The sequence below is a fragment of the Sus scrofa genome, chromosome 13 (genome assembly GCF_054392235.1).
Source record: "Sus scrofa isolate SSC_HxYL_T2T_F1_AM1 chromosome 13, Sscrofa_HxYL_maternal_Yorkshire_Landrace_v2.0, whole genome shotgun sequence".
NCBI classification, from domain to species: Eukaryota; Metazoa; Chordata; class Mammalia; order Artiodactyla; family Suidae; genus Sus; species Sus scrofa.
Genome location: NC_139395.1, coordinates 187,241,221 through 187,258,445, shown reverse-complemented (window position 1 = coordinate 187,258,445; position 17,225 = coordinate 187,241,221). Strand labels below are relative to the sequence as shown.

Genomic DNA, 17,225 nt, shown 5'->3' with positions numbered 1-17,225 from the left:
TGGAATGGCCTTATGTTTGTATGTATTAAAACCTTTTTTTCCACAAGATCTTACAGCAAATGACATACTAAATCTAATATTAATAAACACTAACTGGGGTCCAGTCATTCTTTTAAATTAATTACCTCTTTGATATCCATAATAGGACTTTAGGTACTTTGCTCATGTTTTTAATAAAAAAAAGGCCTTTTAGATAGTAGTACCAATATTGATAGTCAGAAATGTTAACTAATTTGTCCATGGCTATATTTTTGATACGTTGTGAAATCACCTCAAACCTGATTCACTTGAATCCAAAACTCATGGCCTTCACCACTTTGCTCTAATGACTCAATGTAATTCTCTAAATTTTCTTTTTCTTTTTTGTCTTTTTAGGGCGGCAACCAAGGCATATGGAGGTTCTCAGGCTAGGGGTCTAATAGGAGCTATAGCTGCCGGCCTACACCCAAGCCACAGCAATACCAAATCAGAGCTACATCTGCGACCTATACAACAGCTCATGGCAATGCCAGATCCTTAACCCACAGAGCAAGGCCATGGATCGAACCTGCAACCTCATGATTCCTAGTCAGATTCATTTCCACTGCACCACGACAGGAACTCCTAATTCCCTAAACTTACTACCCATTCCCATTCTAACAAAACTATAGAAATTCCTGGCTTTTATTTTATTTTTTTTATTACAGTATAATTGATTTATAGTGTTGTGTCAATTTCTGCTATACTGCATGATGACCCAGTCGTATATACACATACATTCTTTTTCTCATACTATCTGGCTTTTAGAAATGAAAATTAATTTCTGAGTTCAATAAGAAAAACTAAACTTGTAAGAAGATTTGAAAGGATAGGACAAAAGGATAACCATCAAATTATAGTTCAACTAAACCAAGTAAACCTTACTCATAGAATTTTGTCTAGAGAATAGTATGAAAATTTTAAATATATTATTTATAAATTTCCAGCCAGTTCAGATATCCATTTAAACTTGTTTTTCAACGATTCTTTAATTCAGGTTCTTAAGAACTTGTATGAAGAATTTGTAAGGAATGACTAAACTTTACATGGATCTGTTCATTAAGCTAAGGATATATATCTCAAAAATACTTTTTCATTGTATGTGTATTAAATGGCAAATTATGATATAAAATTTCAGCTCTTACCAATAAATTTTATTTTGGGGACACTATTCAAGAATAGATAAAGCAATGGTATCTTCCCTACCTTAAACGGTCTTTCCTCCAAATTCTGAGTCAGAAGGTACAGGTTACTTTTAGAAAAATGAAAACAAAAACAGAAAAAGAAATGAAGTATTAAAAAAGTGAAACATGAACACATTCGCCAACACCACCCACCCCAGTATCACTCTTCCCCCCCGTCTGGTGTCTCACTGTTCATATCACCTTGAAGCAGGCCAGAGAAGCATACAAGTGGGACTGATACTCTAGGGGCCTTCCAAGACTTTCTAGAGTTTAACAGCTGGTTTGAAAAGATGGAAGGCCTACAGGCCGGACCTCTAAGACCCCTGGAAGTTGGAGTGCTGATGTGAAGGTATCTTTGCTCAGCCGTCTCAGACCACAAGATGGAAGCCAGGTATTAAGGATGGCAAACAGGATATTAGAAACAGCCTGGGGTCCTGACCCTGCTGAGCCATCCTGCCTTTGACACGAGTCAGAGAAATGAATTTCTTTCTGGTCTAAGCTATTGTTTATAGGTCCCCTGTGATGGCAGCCTTACATACATCATAACAGAGATTACAAAGAGGAATATTTTGAGGTTTATGGCTTCATACTTTTTGAGCTTGGGAAATTCCATGTCTTCCCCAGATTCTGGTCTAAAATAGGAAAAACTCACAGAAGGATTTCCTCCTTCTGTGTTCACGCTCACTGTTATTATTAAAGTTGTTGTTGCCACTAACATTTATTTAAATATACCAGGTGAAATGAGCATGCAAAAGACATAATATGGGATTCATCAAAATTAAAACTTTTGTGCATCAAAAGGACATTATTGAGACAGTGAAAAGACAACCTACAGAAAGCAAGAAAATATTTATAAATCATTTATCTGATAAGAGTCTAGTATCTAGATAAATAAAGGATTGTTACAACCCCCCCAAAAAAATAAATGATCCAATAAAAAAGTGGGCCAAAAAAAAAAAAGTGAAACTTGTCTGTGTATTTCCTAGGATTTTCTGAAGATGAACTTCTTAATGAAGAAAAGGTTGATTTACTACATGTATTACATTCTGTTCATAATCTCTCAGCATTTGGGCTTTTTTATAAATTGCATTTATTTTATGATATTTAGAAATATGATACTAAAACATGATACTATCATGATATATGATGTATATTTTGCAAAGATCAGTAACACTTAGAGGAATGACAGAATGATATAAACAGAATAAGTCTTTCATCTACACATGTGCATTACTCATTCTTTGCACACTAGGTATGTAATAGGTTTGAAGGATTCAATAAAGAACAATTTCCATGCTCTCACCTTATGTGGTATATTGATTTGATATGATTTCAAATGCACTTTTTTGTTGGTTATTGTTTTAATCTAAGAATGAAATTTTTTGTTGTTCCAAAAGTGAAGTTGTTTATCTTGAGGAAGCTGTATCAGGGTGTCATTAGCCACATCTGTGGTTGTCCATAAGCATCAGGAGCATAAGCTCAGCTCCTGTTGAGCACTGCTGGGTTATGGATAAGAATGATAAGAACTTTGTGAAGGGGCAACAAAGGTTATAGTGTGGTTAAGCTTTAAATACCGAAAGGTTGGACCTGCAATTTAAGAGTATTGGGTCTGGGCGAGAACACTCTTTGTCCATCTAAATAGCTTTCCAAAGACCCTGGGGCATTATTGCCTGTCTGGGCAAAGCAACTCTTTGCAAGGCAGTGGTAAAAGCTATGCAGCTGTCCAGAGAATATCATCTTGCTAGCCAACACCTATGTCTTCCTTATCTAGCATCTGTCTTTTTCACCTAGCAGGTGGACATCAGCTCATGGTTCGCTAAGCCAAATCCCCAGGGACAACCAACATACAAAAAGTTCACAGCAACTAAATTTGGACTTTATTCTTTTCATCTCCTCTATGCCTGGAACAATGGTGTGATTAATGTACTATTGGTTTGAAGTATCTTATCTTTTTATTGTCTTAAAGAGACATTATCCTGTATGCTATCAGGTTGTAAAATTATTATAATTCTCACAGTAAACCTATGCTAAGTGATTAATTGACAAAGACAATCTCAAGTCTCTGAGCATAATTTGCCACTTCTGGAAATAAAACACCTTACTTATCTTTTATAAAGTTTTAATATTAGGTACAATATAATTCCAGATAACAAATTCACTTTTTTGTATTATTAACATCTTATGGAGCAAATGGGATATAAGCTAAACTTTGAAGTAGGAACATGATTTGAATATTTAGACAACTTATAAAGCATCATGGCCACAAGCAAAGATGTGGAAAGAGAAAGAAAACCATGGTATTATTGTGAGGAATTATTTTTAAAAAGGCCCCAATTTATTTTCTAATACACAAAACATGCTTCTTCAACTTACTTAACTTGTAGATATTAATAATATTAAATTAATTTAAGCAAACATTCCTAGGATACTACTTTGAAATGGTAGGAATACATCAGAAGCTAGTCTTCTTTCTCCTATGGGACTACATATTATGGAGAAGAGTATTTGGATTGCTAAATGCATCTGGAATACTGGCCAAGAAACTTCTCTAAAAATAATATTAAAACTGTGTGATTTCTTGACATGTGATAATTAGTAAGTCTGATAGGCACATGCCAAGTGTATTGAAACAAAAATTTGGTGTTCTGAATATAGGTCCTGGATGAGGACAGAATACCCAGAGAGAGAGATTTCTAGTAAAATGAATTATAAAACAATTCAGACAGCAAAAATTAATAATGAAAAGATATTTGTGAAATCAATATATAGGTATATATTTATATTTATTGTGATATATAACCTATAGTAAAGGTGTTGCAAAAACTTCATTTAAATATTTATCTTTGATTAATGATTAATACTGTTTTCATATTTTATGGGATAATTATTTAAGGGCCTCAGATTAGGAGAGGCAATACATGCATGGTAAACTAACTCCAGGCAGTTTTCTTTTCCCATCAAGCTCAAGGAAACTTCTTCAATGATGGCTTTTCACCTTAGAAATGTAAATGAAAGATAGAGAAGAAAGGTTTTTAAGAAATGTAGTCTAAGAGGTCAAAAACTATTTGAAGAAATATAGCAGTGACTATTATCATTAAGACATATACTGGCTTTCTTTCACAATTAGTGGTGGTTTGCAGTTGTCTACCATCATTCATCTGCCTGGTTCTCCCTCTGTGCCTGTTTTTGGACTGTATGGTGTTGCTGCACTCAAAGTGGCTGTAGCAAAGAAGAAAGAACAGAGAATTAGATACGAAGATGAAACAGTATTTGGGGTCAAAAATACTGAGTTGGGTGTTTATTACCTATGTGAATTTTGAAAAGCCACTTAAATTCTTTTAAACTGAATAGAGAATTAGATACAAAGATGAAACAGTATTTGGAGTCAAAAATACAGAGTTGGGTATTACCTATGCGAATTTTGACAAGCCACTTAAACTCTTTTAAAATGATTTAATAATTTTAAATTTTAATTAGATATCACCTAATATTACTCACTGATATCAAATGAAACAAGGAATAATTTAAAATTTATTATTTTCTAAAAATATTATTCTATTATAGATCTATTTTAAGTAAACTTATTTTAACAAAGAAAAGTGATATTCTTAAAGCAAATTACTGCCTAATGTATGATATTTAAACTGAACACTTAACTATATATAGGTCAGGCTTGTGAATAAAATCAACTCCTCAATTTTAAACATTTCAGAATTCAAATTTCTCTCTCAATAAATATTAAGCACTTTAAGAGTTTAAACTACATTTCATGATGGTCTCAAAATTCTATAAATGTTATAAACATTGTTTATGCTAGATGAACTAAAGACATATATATTTCATATATAAATGAAAAATTTTCTTGAAAAACAACTGCAAGTGTCTAATAGTAAATGTCATTTTTATATTAAAAAGGCATATGGCTGGCTAGAATATTTTAGTCAATATTAATAATACATATGTCAAACTAAAACTTATAATTTAAAAGTTTAGATTATTTCTATCAACTTTTTAAAATCAAGTATCATTTAACGCTACTTTATTACATGGGTGTGGATTCAGTATAAGTTGGTTTCATATGCTTATGGTAAGAACTATCTTATATTTTACTTTTTAAAAAAACAATTTATCTGTCCTAAGAAGAATTTTTAAATCTGTTTGTGAGATTCAATCCTCAGCAAATAGTAAGCCTAATCAGAAAAGAAATTTTTGTTATAGTTTCATAAGCTATATTGAAACACTCTGGCTTACTGCTTGGCTGTATAATCCTCTTTCACCTGCATATCAAGGATATACTTCTCACAGAAGTATGAGGATTAATAAAAAAATCATTAATAGAGTTTTCCATATGCTTCTTATTCCAAAAGACTTCAATAACAGATTTTTTTTTATTACTTAGAGCCTTCCCAAAAGGCACATAGGTAACAGAAATCTTAGAGATAAGAAAACTAATTCAAAGGGATTAAAACTTTACCGATATGATATCAAATATTTGTTTGAAACACAAAAAACACAATGTTCAACTGGGTTTTTTTGTTGGGTCAGCAGTAACAGGTAGTGGACTGACAAGTCTTTGATAAACCATAATTGAAAAAAGAGTCGTTCTTAATGAACTATATTTCAAACCGTTACATTATAGAATACAACAGATCAGAGAAGAATAAAACATTTGAAATGGCAGAGCCCACAGAGATCATCAACTCTTAGTGTAAAGAAAAAAGCCACTAGGTAAGTGCACTGTCTGCTTTGAATATAAAGTGTTGTGATTTTAATATCTCCATACATACTGAACTTAGTAACATCCAAACAAAGTGAATTTTTCACTCTGTATGTATTCTTTCACATCCATTAATAGTTTTTATTTAGTAAGATAACATTTTTCTCCAGAAATGATATTAATTCATTGCTGATTTTCTCGGCACAGTTTACTCTTTTCAGTGAAGCCACTTCATATGACTTTTCTTCATGGCTTACCTTGCTTGTGTTAAGATCCTGAGCTAAACATTTCAGCATCTTCTGGTCTACTTTATCAGATTAGCACAGAATCATATAATTTTAGGACAAGAAGGGAAAATGTAGATTATTTTCTCCTACCACCCTTCTATCTTCTCTATTTAACTTAAGAATAGTTTTATAAAGTGCTCTTGAGTATCTTCTAAGTAGCAAATTCCCCATTTACACAAATGTATTAAGAGAACTATTTCTGATGTTAAGTGAAAACTTGTCTCTTCCATTTATTTTTATTTCATATTTTGGTAAAGGAAAACAAATGTAATAATTGTGCTTGACATTTGTCAACATCTGACTATTCCAGTGATGGCTTTTCCTCCCAAAATCAATTTTTTAGTCTATTTTTATTAATAAGGCATGATTTTGAGTTGCATTACCACCCTTGTTACTATGATAATCGCTTTGAATTTTCTGTATATTTCTTAAAAGTCCCTATAAAAAATGTAACATAATATTTCAAATAAGGTTAATGGCATTCTAAGAAGGTAGACCTATCACCTTTCTCATTCTGGATGTATCAGTCAGTCCAAGTAGACAAAAATAGTTTATTTAATGATTATATTTCACTTTTAGACCACACAAAATTTATAATTAATTAAAATTTTGATGCACACATTCAAAATAATGACAATAAATGAAGAACAACTTCTTTCCTCTTCAAGTAGGAAAAATTTTATTTATCTTTGTGAAGTTTGATCTTGCTACATTTTGGTCATTGATTCTAATCAGTTATGATATTTTGGTTACTGATACTGGTATTAATGCATTTCTCCCATTCTTGATAAATACAATTCAAAAATGCCAAGGGCATTCTTCACAGAAGTAAAACAAATGATTCTAAAATTTTCATGGAAACTCAGAATACTCTGAATAGCTGATACAATCTTGGAAAAGAAGAAAGAGTTGGAGGTATCATGTTCTTTAGTTTCAAATTACACCACAAAGCTACACTAATCAAAACATTATATTATAGGCACAAAAACAGACACATAGATCAATGGAACAGAACAAGAGAGTCCAATTGATGGTATAGGCAACTAATCTATGACAAAGGAGGTGAGAATGCATAAACAATGGAGAAAGGCAGCCTCTTCAATAAATGGTGCTCAGAAAAATGAATAGATACGTGCAAAGGAATTCCTGGATCACCTTCTCATGCCATTGGAAAGAATTACATTTAAAATGGATTAAAGATTTAAATATAAGACCTGAAACCATAAAACTTCTAGAAGAAAACATGAGCTGTAAGTTCTTTGACATTGGTATTGGTAATATTTTTTTGGTATATGTCCCAAGGCAGGGGAAATAAAAGCAAAATAAGCAAATGAGAGTACATCAAATTAAAAAGCTTTTGCACATCACCTAAACAAAACAAAACAAAACAAAAAACATCTACTGAATGAGAGAATATATTGGCAAACAATATATCCTATAAGGGGTTAATATCTAAAACATGCAAAGAACCATACAACTCAACATCAGAAAAACAAAAAAAACCAATTTAAAAAAATGGGCAGAGCATCTGAATAGACATTTTTCCAAGGAAGACATTCAGATGGCCAAAAGGCACATGAGAAGATGCTGAACATCACTAATCATGAGGGAACTGCAAATAAAACCCACAATGAGATATCACATCACATCACACTTGTTAGAATGGCTATTATTGAAGAGGCAACAAATAGCAAGTGTTGAGAAAAGGGAAGCCTCTGGCTGGAATGTAAGTTGGTTCAGCCACTGTGGGAAAAAGGTACAAAGATTCCTTAAAAAATTAAAAATAGAACAATTATATGACCCAGCAATTCCACTCCTGGATATTTATTTCTTCAAAGAAAATGAAAACACTAATCAGAAAAGACATATGCAACCCTATGTTTATTTCAGAATTATTTATAGTCAGCAAGATATGGAAGCATCCTAAATGTCAGAAAATGAAAAAAGAAGATACATTATATATACAATGGAATATTACTCAACCATAAAATGAATGAAATCCTGTCGTTTGTAACAAAGATGGGTGTAGAGGGAATTATGCTATGTGAAATAAGTCAAAGGCAAATACTGTGTAACTTCATTGGTATGCAGAATCTAAAAAAAAATAAACAATCATAACAAAAAAGAAACAGAATTGCAGAAACAAAGAATGCAAGGTAGTCAACAGGAGCATAAGTATGGGAGGAGAAAATAAACAGGTGAGAAGACTAAAAGGCACAAATTTCTAGCTGCAAAATAATTGAATCACAGGTACAAAGTGTACAGTGTGGGGAATATCGTCAGTAACTACATAAATAATCATGAGTGTTCTCTATATGTCTTTAATGAGTTGCTGGTAAAATATGAAACATAGCAGGGGCAAGGGCACAGACATATACAAATCATTAAACATTTTCCTCCCAATGGAATGTGCTAAAATTATATACCACCATATCTGTGCCACCCAGGAGAGTGCCTAGATTCATTTTTTTTTTCTTCCCAAAGTCAGTTCCATGACTTTTCAATACACTAGAATTTGGATTCTAGATATTTTTCAGTGTTTTATGCCCTATAGGGTGTAGTTCTTTACTATGAGGCACTGGGACATTTATGTGTCTCTAGGAGTCCGTTTGTTTTATATTTGCTCCTTTATCTATTAAATACATTAGTCATCAATTCATGGCTTTGATTCTCTTTGCTTATACAACTAATGACTCAAGGACTTGAAATATTGCTACAAGTTTATGATTATTATTAATTTTAAATATTTAATATTTTCCTCTTTTTCTGATCTGTAATTTATTCATAATTTATATACTTATATAATTATGTCATACTTATAACTTTATTAATATATTACTTGTGGTGCTGCTTTCATTTTTTAATCCTGTTTTGCAACATTTTATAGTCTCTGTTAAATATTTCAGAGCAATGAGATTGGAGACTTCTTACATTCTGTGTGAGCATTGAGAACACTTTAATTATGGGAATCCAGAACTTCTTATTTCTCTTTAAAAGCCGTAAATTAAATTGTAACGTATACATGTAAGGATAACCTGACCCCCTTGCTGTACAGTATGAAAATAAAAAAAAAAAAGCCGTAAATTAAAAATGTATTTTAGTGTCAATGTAACCCCTACAGCTCTTGGGTACAGTATGAAAGTAAAACCAACATCTGGGTTTTTGTACTTCCCTGGCTAACTTCATTTTAATAAATGCCACCAAAACCACCCTAGGCTTAAGTTGCCTTGGCTCTAAAGAAATGCTACTTGAGTACCCATTTTCCACACTTAAGAATTATCTTTAACATAGGTTGTGCCAAACTCATTCATTATTAGCAAATTATCACCTATAAAATTTACCCAATCTTCAAATAGCAACCAGCATATGTGCAGAAAAACATCTCAATTATTCAAGAGGATCATTCCTCTCTTCCAATTGCCTTACTTTTTTGCCAGGGAGAGTCTTGGATAACTTGCCTTCTGTGAGCAAAGAATATTTAAATTGTTGACATATTACCATAATGGATTTTCATTAGGATAACTAATGAAATGTGTGTGTAGCATATTCCAGGGGCTGTGCTGAGATGTTTACATCAATAATTTCAGCTAAAGTCCAGATTAACTAATGATTTGATTCCTGTTTGTATATCCATTTTATAGCTCAACTTTAGAGATGTCAGGTAGACATCCATCTGACAATCAAGCTGTGGATTTGGCTTTCAGAATTTCTCCTCCTGGTTTTCTAGCTTTTAGTTACTTATTTCTGAGTGGAGTACTGTTAAGCAGTTCACACTTTTTTTTTGAGAATTGGGTATATGTATTCATGTTTCCTATCTCTAGCAGAGGTCTTTGTGTCTAAGAGTAATTTTCCTTTTACACTTTTAGTGTTTCATTTAGTATTATTTAATTTTCAATATTAAGAGCTTTAGATAAAGTAGTTTTATCCTTATAGAAAGCAATATGTGTTTAAATAAATTTTAGGGTGGGTGTACACCACGCCCACCTCAGAGTCCCAAAGACTCTGAACTTACCCACGGTTTTTATGCAATATTATTCAGTAATAATTACCTAAAAATCATATAGATAACTTTAGTTTTTCAGAGCATCTAGGAAAGATTAAACAATGTTTCATATTAGCAAGGTAGATTATTGATAAGAAAGTCAACATCCAGTTAGAAGGCAGAATCCTGTGTCCTTTACTCTTCACTATGGCAGTATTTAGAGCAACATGTTGAAATGGTTATTCTTTAATAATAGGTCTCCTTAAAGAGATGGGAGAGATGAAGGTTGGAAGGTGAATGTGTTCAGTGATTACGCACCAAACATAATTTCTCTTTTTTGCATTTTTAAATTTATTTTTCAGTTGTGCCATTTTATTTTACATCATTTTTATTACTCAATTTCATTTATAGTTGTACAATAATAATCACAACCAAATTTTATAACATTTCCAACTCAAATCCCCAGCACACCCATCCATCCCCAGAATCTGTCTCTTTTAGAAACCATAAGTTTTTCAGTCAGTAAGTATCTAGTCTGCGAAGAAGTTCTTTGTGTCCTTTTCTTAAATTCCACATGTAAGTGATAGCATTTGATGTTGGTGTCTCACTGTCTGACTGATTTCACCTAGCATGATATTTTCTGGGTCCATCCATGTCCCAGATCATACAGACAGAAAATCAGCAAAGAAACATAGCCCCTAAATGAAGCATTAGAGCAAATGGGCTTAATGGATATTTGCAGGACATTCCATCCAAAGGCATCAGAATACACATTTGTCTCAAGTACCCATGGAACGTTCTGTAGGATTGATCACATTCTGGGCCACAAATCAAGCCTCAGGAACTTTAAGAAAACTGAAATCATATCAAGCATCTTCTCTGACCACAACACTATACGACTGGAAATCAACAACAAGAAAAAAACTTCAAAAAACACAAACACGTGGAGACTAAACAACACACTACCAAACAACCAATGGATTACTGAAGAAATCAGAGGAAATTAAAAAATACCTAGAAGCAAATGACAACAAAGATACAACACTCCAAAACCTATGGAATGCAGCAAAAGCAGTTCTAAGAGGGAAGTTTATAGCAATACAAGCCTACCTCAGGAATATGAAAAAGCTCAAATAAACAGTCTAACTTTACATCTAAAGCAGCTAGAGAGAGAACAGACAAGACCTAAAGTTGGTAGAAGGAAAGAAACCATAAAGATCAGAGCAGAAATCAATAAAATAAAAATGAAGAAAACCATAGAAAAGATCAATGAAACGAAAAGCTTGTTCTTTGAAAAGATCAACAAAATTGATAAACCCTTAACCAGACTTATCAAGAAAAAAAGAGAGAGGACTCAAATCAATAAAATTAGAAATGAAAAAGGAGATGTTACAACAGACATCACAGAAATACAAAGGGTTATAAGAGACTACTACATGCAACTATATGTCAATAAGACGGAAAACCTAGAAGAAATGGAAAAAATTCTTAGAAAAATACAATCTTTCAAGACTAAACCAGGATGAAATAGAAAAGACGAATGGACCAATCACAAGAACTGAAATTGAAACTGTGATTTAAAAATTTCCAACAAAGTCTTTTTTGCATTTTTATCAGAATCTCTACTATTTTAACAGTGGAAATACATGCAGTGTTTCCAAAATATGCTTGAACATGTTCTATTGAATACACTTGGGACATGATGTTTTAGAGAAAAGGATAGACTCATTTCTTCCTCTATTCTAAAAAAAAAACGTGGCATAAGTCATGTTCAAACAAAGCAGGAAGTATTCTGAATTTGAAATTAACAAATACATTCTAGATTTAAAAATAAATAAATTAAAAATGTAAGTAAATATCAAAGAGAGATCTGATTTCTGGATTAGATTATGATACTTAATGCTATAGAAATACGTATTTCCTTGCTATGAGAGAGAAGACAGCTGACTCAAATATAGCAATCAAACTGTTATGCCTATGTTTTATAGGCATTCTACCTTGATTAAAATTAGTCAGAGAGAAGGAATGAGAGCATTGGTGAGATGCAAAAGAGATGGTAACAATAAATATAGATCTAAAATCTAATTAAAAAATCACACATGACTAGTACTGACAAATTCCCCTATTTGTTAATTTTATCATAGTTTAGCCTCATCTGCCACGTAAATCTTACAAAAATACTAACTGTATGTTAGTGATTAAAAACTAATGTGATTTAGGAGACTGTTATTTAAAAATAGTAATATTTGCCTTCATTGCTAATATCCTGAACTTTCAAATTTTACAATGCACTCACCTAAAAGAAACCTCAGTGGATTTTTAAGATGTTACGGTTTGTAATATTTAATCTTCTATTATTATATACTTCTTTGTTGAATGTCCACGAATTATTTACTGAATATCATTTTGTAGCTTAAGAATTGTTTTGAATAATCCAAATCACAGCTCAAATTTTCCTGGGAAAATACATGTTAGATCAATTTTTGAAAAGTAATGACAGGTCCTAAGTTTAGCTCAGTTTTACCTGAAAGTGTTTTTATTAGACTAAGGAAATGATATTCTGGGGGGGATTAGAACTTAAATATCAAATAAAAATTAAAAGCAAAAAATATATAGTGACCAAAAATAGGTAGAATTTTCCAGCCAGCTGAACTAGAAAAGTACAAAAATAAAAATGTTTTATAACTAAAATTCCCTAATATTTATAAAGGTATTCTAATTGAGTACAATTAACCATGAAGTAAAATGTTTAGTAAGAGGAAAATGCATTATTAGTTTTCTTGTATCTACCCTGATCCAGACTGAGCCTGCATGCAAAGCAAAAATACAAGCTCCATTCCAAATTGCCAAAGTAACTGTTAGGCAAACAGTTTCGATTAGTGTAAAATGATCCAATTAATGCACCCCACAAAGGACTAAGAACAAACACCAATACCAAACAGGCTGCAGAAAGAAATCTTTGAAGTGGCTGTTTTGAAGAGACTATTAACAACATGAAATTTAGCTGAAATGTAACCAACCAGATGCCGGTGCTTGAATACAGCAAATAAAAAAGATTACTGTGCTATTAGAAAGGTAGCATAAATTTCTCCTTTATGTCACATAGTACAGCCAAGAGACTCACAGAGAAAGATTATGATTTTCCTTAGGTTCTTTCTATTTGTTACTTTTTGTATTTTACTTAATTGCGTTTGGTGGTGCTTGGGTGAATTTTGGGAGATGAAAATTTTCATCGCTAAAGTATTTATGATTTAGAGCCTTGAACTTACTGGGGGGAAAAGGAAATAAGAATGCAATAGCAAATGTACAACTATAGAAATTACTTCTGTGGGAATGAGAATTAAAGACATTTCTCTTCCTTTACTCAAATAACTCTTTTCAGATATCTGCAGTAAAGACTTCACTTTGCAATCATTGCAAACATCTGGTTTAGCAATGTATCCTTGAGCACAATGGAATAGAGAGCAATGATGTAATGGTATGTGGCATTATACACTAGCCAAAACTCATAGAATATAAAATGCAAAGAATGAACGTTAATAAACCTGGGACTTTAGTTAATAATAATGTATCAATACTGGCTTATCAGTTGTATATGTCCATTAATTAAAAAAAATTAGTAATACAGGAAAAATAGAATGTAGTATACTAGAATTTTTCCAAACCTAAAACAGCTTAAAAAAATTAAAAAATCAGTAATACAGGAAAAATAGAATGTAGTATACTAGAACTTTTCCAAACCTAAAACAGCTTAAAAAAAAGCCTATTAATTAAAAAATTAACCCTTGATAGTTGATACACACTTTGGTCTACACAATATAGGCAGACTCAGTATGTAATCTGGATATGTGGCTTCATTGACTGTTGCACAGTTCAGAACTTCATTAATATGGGCAGTTCGGATCAAAACCACTCTAGAATTTCTCTCAGAAATACTATGTTAGGTATTTAAGCAGTTATTTTCTTTACATCAAGTTTCTATATATAGGAGTTCCCTTTTGGCCTAGAGAGTTAAGGATCTGACATCATCACTGCTATAGCTCAGGTTGATGCTGTGGCGATGGTTCAGTGCCTGGCCCCAGAATTTCTGCATATCATTAGTGTGGCCAAAAAATAAATAAATATGTTTCTAAATATAATTTTTAAGGCAAAGTTGTAATTTTTACATTTATAAGATGCACATTAACACTTGGTGTGGATTAAATTGTGTCCCCCTAAATTTATATGTTGAAGTCCTACCCCCCAATGAAATAGTGTTTAGAGATGGGGTTTCTGGGGTGGAGTCAAGTTTAGGGGAGATTATGAGGGTGGAACCCTCATGATGGCACGTGTCCTTATAAAGGGATCCTAAAAGAGATTGTCTTTTCTCTCTCACCCCTCCCTCCTTCCCTCTCCCTCACACTCTCTCTCTCTCCATCCTCCTGGCATATGAGAATATAGCAAAAAGGCCTTGTGTCAGTCAAGAAGAGACCTCGCGCCACAAACTGACCATGTTGGCATGTTGATCTCAGACTTCTAATCCCCAGATTGTGAGGAAACAAACTTCTGTTCTTCAAGTCACCCAACCTATAGTACTTTTTAATGGCGGTCTTATCAGATTAAGACAATCTTTCATTGAGTTTAGGGTATGTACTAGAGGAAGGAGTGGAAAGAGCACTGAGCAAGGATTCAATATATATGGCATGCAGAACACCCTTTGAATTAACCAACTCTGGAACATGGGCATTTATTATTATATCTTTTGAAACCTCAGTCTTTTCATATTTATAATGAGACAGTAATCTTAACTGATCTATCCCTACTCTTATCCAGTTAAGGATATGCTTAAGAATTTGCATTAATTTTAAGTTTTCAATGGGTGTTGATCCTAAAAGAATCAGAGTGATATTAGACTCATAAGCCTTAATATATCCCTTTAAACTTTTAAGGCTTCCTCCACTAATTCATATTTTGCCACCTGGAGATAATAGTTTATTACAGTCATTAAATCACCATTCAAGAAAATTTCAATTCTTTATCTTTAATATTTTTTCTCAAAATATTTCAAAATGAAACAGAATATTTTATAATATTTTTAAAGTATCTATTGTGATCATTGCTTAAAATGAGTACCATTAATATTCTGTACACATCTCACTAATATTTTCTACAAGTTAGGCCCCATATAATATTAAATATATTTTATAGATAAATGTCATGTTATCTGTAACCTTGACACAATCTTACTTTTTCTCCTTTCCTTTGAATCCAAACTTTCTAATGAACTTTGGAGTTATATATCCTTTGCAGTTCAAATAACTCCTGAAGAAACAAATAGCTTTGGTGATAAAATAGCCTTAAGCTATTCTGCCTTTTCACTAGATTTGTATGTGGGAAATACAGTACCTCTTTTGAAAAGTTTCTGTATTCCTTCCTGTTTCCTATCAAGTGTATAATTCAGGTCTTATCCTAACCGTTTACTTCACAGCCTTATTTAGGTTATTTTTTTTTTTTTTTGTTATGGACAAGTACATGAGAAATGTACCATGTGTGCTGTGCCTGTCAATTTCTAATCCATGATCTTTTGTTTCTGTAGAAACATGTGAGGCACAGGAAGAAGTTCGAACTTTCTTTATCTAGAACACACTAATATTTTTATACATCTTTTCAGCTATAATTATTATCTTTTTATTCCAGAATTCCCACCACCAGTATGGACAATACATATAGGGCATAATCAAATATTTCCATATTAGGAACTATATTCTCAAAATTATGTGACAGCTGTGTTTATAAACTTACTTTCTTCCTCCATTCAATATTTATGTATGACATCTAAACTTTCCTCTGTGAATATTCAAGTTTTTCTTGCTAATTTTTACTTTTTTTTATCTTCAGTTCTCCTGACCTTATCTTCTTGCAGTTCCCAAGATACATGTTTGTGGTTTCCCATGTTATTTTCCTTTCTGGTCATTCTTGAGCTATAGCATCTAAAGATCCTTTGCAATCATAACTATAAATCATCTCCCTACCTTGCCTGGTCCCATTGTTTATCAAATTCCCAGTAAAACAGGGAGCATATTAAAGTAGAAATTAATGATGCTTCTTATCACTGGCCTGTGATTCATAATATGTACTTCCATTATAAAATAAATAGTTCTTTATAAAAATATTATATCTACCAATTCCTAGAGAGAGTCCAGAGTGTCCAGTATGGCCTAGTTATATTTGATTGTTTAAACTTTGAGTCTTTAAAAATATTCATTGAGAAAATTATTGTAGCATATTAATATATATGTATATGTACACACACATATATATAGTATATGTACATATATATGTTTACATATTGCTTTATGAATTATCTTTAGAAGATATAGGATATGAGTAAAACACAGAATGATAATCCTGTATCAATGTTATTACAGATATGGACAAATAATATTTGACAAGAGAAAGAGAAAAATGTTTATGTATCATTTTTTAAAATTCCAGAGATTAATAAGTTATACTATGCAGGGGCTCCATTTCAAGAGGTTGATTCCAAATGAAATAAACTATACAATGTGGTAATGTACCTCATATAATTTTTCTTCTAATTTTATTTATTCTTTATAAGGCCATACTTGTGGCATATGGTAGTTCCCCAGGACAGGGGTCTAATCAGAGGAGCTGCAGCTGTGGCCTATGCCACACAATTGCTGGATCCAGCAATACCAGATTCTCCAAGCTGCATCTGCAAACTTTGCCACAGCTTGCAGCAATGCCATATCATTGACGCACTGAGCCAGACCAGGGATCAAACCTATATTCTCACAGAGATAATGTTGGGTCCTTAACCCACTGAAACACAATGGGAATGTCTCTTCTAATTTTATTGATTTGGGGCCTCTCCATTTTTTCTTGATGAATGAGTCTCATTAAGGCTTATCAATTTTATCTTTCCAAAGAATCAACTTTTAATCTTTTTTATTGTTTTTTTTAGGATTAATCCCTAAAATGTAAAGCTTATACAGCTTAATATTAAAAACTTAAGCAATCAAAAACTGGTCAAAAGA

General features: G+C 32.3%; 1 long non-coding RNA gene across 1 annotated transcript in view; it reads right to left on the bottom strand.

Moving 5' to 3' along the window:
• Positions 1-17,225, bottom strand: part of LOC110256457 (uncharacterized) — a 394,262-nt gene that overhangs the window by 152,814 nt on the left and 224,223 nt on the right. The window contains exon 3 of the long non-coding RNA XR_002337969.2: positions 1,225-1,270. This is a non-coding gene — a long non-coding RNA (uncharacterized LOC110256457). The remainder of the gene's footprint in view (positions 1-1,224; positions 1,271-17,225) is intronic.